Below are 7,563 nucleotides of genomic sequence, written 5' to 3' on the forward strand. Positions count from 1 at the left end.
GTATATAGTTTGTTTTCGTACAAGTATATAGTTTGTTTTCGTACAAGTATATAGTTTGTTTTCGTACAAGTATATAGTTTGTTTTCGTACCCCCCCCCCATAATCAACTGTTAAAAAATATAATGTAACGGTTATATCAACCATGTTAGGTCCACCAGGACCTAATGTTAGTTAAATCAATATTTAAATTAAATATTTTTTACTTATTTTTCTTTAAATTTCTTTAACGTGGTATCATTAATATTTATATCGCCTAGTAGATCTTAACTTCATGATAATGAGATAGCTTCTCATGAGTTACTTTCTTATTTTGTATTTTTAATTAGTGTACATTAATTTTAATTCCAAGAATGTTCTTCGTTCATTTATCTTTCTTCATACGTGTAATGATCTTAAATGAACAGTTTTCAAACCCCCTTCATTGTGAACCCCGAACACCTGCTTCCATTGTCCTCGGTGATATGATCTTATTGTTGGGTAACGTTTGTTTTCTTAAAAAATTCGCGATGTAATAAACTCCATTTTCGAACCGTCATTTTTATGTTAATATTCAAGGCTAGCTACTTCTAACGGCTTTTCACTGAAAGGTAACTTACCCAGTAAGGTTGAAGTATAAACAAGGTCGAATAACTATTTCTTTTTCTTTTTAGGTAGCGACTATCATACTTTGTTTTCTCATGAAAATACAACATTTTTCTCTGATTATTATAGATTATAAATACCAGTCATTTTTTCGTATTCCATTGTACTAATTACGCCAAACAAATACAATTACTTACATTTATTGAGAGTCAGTAATATTTTGATTCGTTTAACGTATAGTTGAATATTCCTCCAAAAATCCAGATATTAGCTCAGTAATAATTTACTAAATACTATTATAATAACATCAAAATATGAGAACTTTTTTCAAACCTTCGGCGGACTTATACTCCCATGTTTCTAAAGCAAATGAGGGTTCTAGAAAAACATTTATTATGTATTTGTGTATCCGTATTATATATTTCTATCGCTTCCTTATGGAAACTGACCTTCTTTATTTCTTTTCCAAAGGTATCGTGTTCACCAATTTGCTTAACTATCTATTAAAGAAGATGTCATACAGGGTATTTAAACCATGCAATCAAGTCGGGGTATAATTAGATTTATTACATTAATTTACAAAAGAGTTATAATAGATATAAACATAATTAATATTTGTATGAAATTGATAATATTATTCTTCTGAATATACTATTTATACCTGGTTAACAATTTAAAATGTTGGGTCATCACTTATCTGATGTGTGTTGCAGATTTAGCATTCTGGGTTCAGACGGGCTTTGAAGATTCCTCCACATCGCCCTGGCTGAGCTGAAGTTAATTCACTGCTTTGGATTTCCTCAGCTCGGTCTTAACCTCGGTTCTGCTGCTCTAGAATTGTGCTTGAAATGTCTCGCCCTATCCGAAAGATCTATTTCGTCATCTTGATAAAATTATTTCCTCTCGTCTACTTTCATTCCAGCCATTTCATTGGCTAGTCGTATTTTGGACAGTGGACCAGAACTTTAATATGAAAAAATTGAGGCGACATCCTTTGGCCTCTGTTACTTTATGGGTCATTGTTAAAACAGCATGTCGGGTACCGGCTAGCATATGTTTGAAGAAGATTACTTCGGCTCTCCTGAAAGCTAGTCGAGGTGTGTTGTGATGTGTGACCGCAAAAGCTCTTCTGCCTGCATATTTATGAGCCGATAACTACTATTAATAATATTAAAAATATTTATTTAATTAAACCTAATTTTTTTTTAGTCCAGTATTCTCAACACACAATAAAATCAAATAGAAATATTGTTCCATTTTTGAGAAGTATTTTTGGAGCTCATGGAGCACTTTAAGCTCAAAATCATGAAATCAAAATGCTTGCTCAGAAATAAAAATGGAAAAATTAATATTATAATATTTAATAAATATTAATTTAAATTGTATTTAGTATATGTTATTGAGTTTTTGAGACTATAAATTGTTTTATATTAGATTTTTTAAGGATTACAATGGTATATTTTGTTTTATACTTATATACTTTTACGCCGATTAAATGGTATGGCCTCCACAAGGTAACATTTACATTAAACTGTAATATTAACATTTCACTTATGTTTATCATTTTTATGTGTTATTTTGGATGTAATTTTTTAAATGAATAAAATTTAAAAAAAATTGTGTGATACTGTCTACAGTACACCCAGTGATGTATCCATGCCAAATCCATTAATAAAAATTTTAATATAAAATTAATATTTTTGTTGTATAATCAACATAGACAGAATAAAAAATGTTTACTTAGGACCTTATATTGTTGGCAGATAGTCTGGGTGACAGTCAACAAAGTAAAGGTACCAAATAAGTATAAAAAAACATTTATTGTTAACCGACGTTTCACCCGACTTAGCAGAGCTTCGACATGGCTATCTTGATTGAAACAAAGATAACAACTGACCAGTTGTCATTTTTTTTCTGCTATTTTGATACCTTTACGGACTATATTCCTACAATCTACTACAAACGGTCAACTATCTTCTTCCAATTTGGACCTCATAGCTGTTAAAGGTTTTACAAATATTTGATCCCATTTACAAATATTTTATAGATATTCGTTAGTAGTTTACGTTTGTGGCAGGTAGATTGCAGTAATAATCACTTTTGTGCAACCTGACATTAAATTGAGGGCATAGATATTTTATTTTTGAAAAATTAAATTCATTTTCAGTAAAATATGTTTGAACAGCGTGAAACAACTCATCGATGTTTTAGTAACCAAGATATTTTTGAAATAGAATGTTTCAATACTGCTTATAAACCTCGCAAACTGTTATGTAATACTAAAAGAAAAAAACACGTCCAAATAAGAACATGGACATTCACTGTTGCAACGTCCGTGAGTCACAACAACGTGAAAATCTCTTTTCAAACAAGTGCTAATATTCAATAATAATACGTCAAATTGTTTAAAAAAAGGATTTGTTTTGTCCAATAAATTTATTAAAAACGTTGTATTTCAAATTAATATTATTTTAAATGGTTTTGTGACCTTAATCAATATTTTATATGTCGCAGTTTAACACCTCGGAGTTTAACACACTATGTAACCTTTTCTAAGTTTACAGAAAAGCAATTTCAACTAATTGTCTTCCAAATATAAGTGTATCGAATAAAAGTACACTTAATATTTTTTCTAAAGCATGTAACTTCCTCTACAATTTGTCTAGTACATCGTTATTTATACCTCGGGATAAAGTAAAAACAGATTTGTACCTCAGAGTTATATGAGATAAAAATGAATTTATTATTCTTTTATTATGAATTCATAATAAATAAATATGTCATTATTTAGCAAAAATATTTCTACTAATTAAATATAATATTATATTAATATTCTTAAAGTTATATCTTCTACTGGAAGAGTCTCAAACCTAGTTAGAACCCATGAATGAAAAGCACTCTTCCTTGTTTCAACTATTTATTTTATATCATTAGTAGACGATAACAACATAACATTGTTGAAAAAAGGAAGAGTGTTTCATTCATAAGTTCTAATAATACTATATTATTTTATTTTTATATATAATCTTTTCAATTTCTTGATACTGGTATTTATTGTTTAAATAAATCAGTTGGTATCAATGTTAAGCCTCAATACTCTTTATTATATCATCAACAGCCCAACGTTTCGGCCACAGTTTTTATTATACATTCATTTGTAACAATTTTAACAAAAAAAATATTATTAATAATTTAACATACCTTAAATATAAATTTACACATCACGTCAGATTATTTAAAAAACGTTTTGCAGGCTATTCTACCCAGGTCATTAATTACAAGTCAAATCACCCCATGAAATAATAAATTAATAGGGAATAATATTAGTTATTAATGAGCTTGCCTAAGCTTATGTCTAGTTACCTGGGTAACACCTAGTTACTTAAGTAGCATATGCTTAGGCAAGCTCATTAATAATTAATATGATTCTCTATTAATTTATTGTTTCATGGGGTCTGCAATAAGATTTTTTAATAATTAGATGTGAGATGTAAATTTATATTTAAGTCATATTAAATTATTAAGAATAATGTTGTTGCTAAAATTGTTACAATGAATGTATCCTAAAAGTTGTTAATTTTTTGATTGTCCTTGAAGATGGCCGAATTGGCCGAAAAGTTGGACTTCAAATATATAATAAAGATTGTTGAGACTTAACATGGATATCAACTGATTTATTTATATAATATTATAGTACTATAATAATATAAGATATTTATTATTCTTCCATATGGGTTGTTACATTTATACGCCCGTTCGCAAATTGTTTCCTTGAACTAAAACCTCTCGTTCCCATGAGAACGCGTGACTGGCACACCTATTTTAATTTTCTTTTTTTCCATGTAAGGCCGTTCTTTGATAAGGTTGTTATTAATTAAATTCCACAAACAGATGAATTAGTAAATATCATTAGATTAATGATAAAACGACGATGAAAAATATATCACTAATTCCGAATGTTTTTATTTATTATTATCAAAGCATAACAATCCGCCAACAGGTCTTGGCCCCCTCCCCCGGGTTCAGTCGCTAAGCAATTCCATAGTCAGAACCTTCAATCCTCTTACTTAATATATTCACTAATCTATATATTCCTCATACCCATAGTTAATAATTTTAATTAATTAAAGTTTTAAAAAATTAGTATTTATTTATTTTTTTATATTATTTTTTTAATCAACACAATATTGTTAAAAATGACTATGACATTCCTCAGGGTCTTAAAGACAAGATGGCAAAGTCCAAGGGTCTTGGCCCAAAATAGTGACATGAATTGAAGATGGGAACTTTTTTTTTAAAAAGTCTATTTTGAGCATAACCTTATATCAGATTATATTATATATAATAATACAGTTAATTATTAACATTGTTTTATGTTTTTGTGTATAATACACAACTATATCTTCTAATTGTGAGTAAGAAGTTCAGAACTTGGTTGCCACATATCTCCAAAACCCTACTATATTATATTTATAGGCATACTATTATTAAATATCATATATCTCAATGCTTCTAAAGAATAACTCTTAATTTCAAATAGGTAATGCTTCTTCATGATTTTGTATATTTTTTTAATTACCATTTTTTATTATTATTATGAAATTTTGTAATACAATTAGAAAAAAAAAAGTTAACCCCTATCAAAATTTGAGATTTTCCATTTCAAGACACGTTGGATCCAAAAATTGAATAAGTAATCCATAACCTCCTACTCGGAACTCAACAGTACCATTCACCATTTTTATTCAAAATAAAGGTCGATTAAATATTGCATAGTTCATATCTCGACCATTTATGAAGATAGATAAAAAATAAAAAGTACTTTGTTATCATTGTAATGAGCCAAAAAAAAAAATAATAATTATATAAATAAAAATAGATATGTGCACTTCATATCAACGCAGACTAACCATTTATATGATTATATAAAAATTTAGTACTCATTAATACTTCATAATAATGTATAAATCATATATACTAATTAATAATGTAGTAATCATTAATACTAAGTAACTTACAGTTTCCAAACATGCACAATGGCAGTAGCATTTCGATAACTGTATTGGTGTGAGAGATAATAGTTGAACTAGGTTTTTTAAAAAATATTTTTACTAATTAATGCAACTTTTTTCCGCATAAACAGCTTCAATAAACTAACATCATCATGTTATCAATTTAAAACGTTTATTTAAGGAGAATGAAGAGAAATTATTCTCTTATTTATTTAATAAATGGGCTAAAAAGAAAAATATTTATCAATTTCATTTATTAGCTTATTGCATAACTTAGGGGTAACATAAAAATTCACGCAACTTTCACTAACCACCCTACTTTAAGATGAAATTAATCCTTAATCGTTTCAAAACAGCTATATCTTTATTCTATAGGATGCAAATACTTATCCTGACTATCCTAACAGTAATATATTATAATCTGTCTATTGTCACTACAACCACAGAAAAACAATAGTCATAGAATTCTTTCTTATTTTATATTAACCCATTGTTCTACAGGGCATTTAAAACTGCCTACTTTGGGAACCGATTTGCCACCCTCATAGACCATCTTGTCAAATTAGATTTTTTAAGGATTACAATGGTATATTTTGTTTTATACTTATATACTTTTACGCCGATTTCCTCTTCTTCTCTTACTAAGGTCTTTCATATTCTTTTTGGTTACTGGTTTATACATATATGGAAAAAATGGGACTATAGTGTAATAATTGCATATTGTTTTATTTCAAGCATTACAACTTACAGCTTAGGCAAATTCTAAGAATACAAATCTCCAAAATTTTCAAACCCTTATTAAACTATTACTCACGCCCCAACACAAATTATCCAAACACACCTGTCGAAGAAATATATGGGAGGTTGGTCATCCTGACGACATTGATACCAGTCGTGCCAACCGAACGAGGCCAAGGTGAATTTTTCTGAGCTTAGGCATAATATGATCTAATGCTTACCCAACAGGTAGTTCTTTAGGAATTTTTTAATGCCTTGATTTTAGAAACAGTTTCATGGCAAATTAATTGCTTCATATTAAAGAAACCAGGGTAGCAAGGTTTTCTGATCTACCTATTTTTCAATGTTTTTATTTGTGATTACTTCCTTATAATAATAGTTTAAAGAATAATGAATAACAAGAATTTTAGGTTAGTTTTTGCACATTGCATGCGGATGAACGTAAGTATCTAGTTCAATAACAAAGAGAAATTTGGTATAATTCTAAAAAAAAAAAAAAAGGACTCGTTTTCATCTAGTTAAAACTATAACTTTTTCGCAGAGAATGAAATTTAATTAAGTGTTTAATTTTACATTTTTCATTTCCCTTGTGCCTCAGACTCATTTTACTAAAATAATTTTTTCTTTTTTTTTTTTTTTTACGACACGATTTAATCATTTTTCGTTTGTATTTACATAACAATACAAACTATTAAGAATCGTAGTTATTTCTCCTTGGTTCATAAGAAATAGCCAATTGCATCGCGAATTGCTTATGGAGTCAATAGAGGATTATATCAAAAAACGGTTCATGGAGTTCCTACTCCCAGTTGCCGACAGTTAAAAGAGCAGTGACCTACAACCTGGGAAACCCAACCTCAACCCGAAGATTGAAGCCCAGGCTGCTGCAGGACATCCTGTTATAAATTTTATATTTATTAATTCATAGTCACACTACCTCTATTTTACTTATTATTATTTATTTTCTTTATTTTTTTTTCTTTTCTCGTCCCTTTTTCAAATTAACTTGTTTCTTTTTACCGTTAGAAAGCAGTGTAGCAAGATCATTATTTTTTGTTATTAATTTTACTTTTCTCTTTTATTAAGAAGCATTGTTCTTATCAATTTATTTTATCTTTTTTTTTCTTTGAATTATAACATTGTATATAGTTTGTTTTCGTACAAGTATATAGTTTGTTTTCGTACAAGTATATAGTTTGTTTTCGTACAAGTATATAGTTTGTTTTCGTAC

At 28.4% G+C, this 7,563-nt stretch overlaps 1 protein-coding gene across 1 annotated transcript in view; it reads left to right on the forward strand.

The window, feature by feature from the left end:
* Positions 1-7,563, forward strand: part of LOC106681155 (superoxide dismutase [Cu-Zn]) — a 78,754-nt gene that overhangs the window by 57,572 nt on the left and 13,619 nt on the right. The window lies entirely within an intron of this gene.

This window comes from Halyomorpha halys, unplaced genomic scaffold, assembly GCF_000696795.3.
Source record: "Halyomorpha halys isolate HHAL.00 unplaced genomic scaffold, Hhal_1.1 Scaffold312.1, whole genome shotgun sequence".
Lineage (NCBI taxonomy): Eukaryota > Metazoa > Arthropoda > Insecta > Hemiptera > Pentatomidae > Halyomorpha > Halyomorpha halys.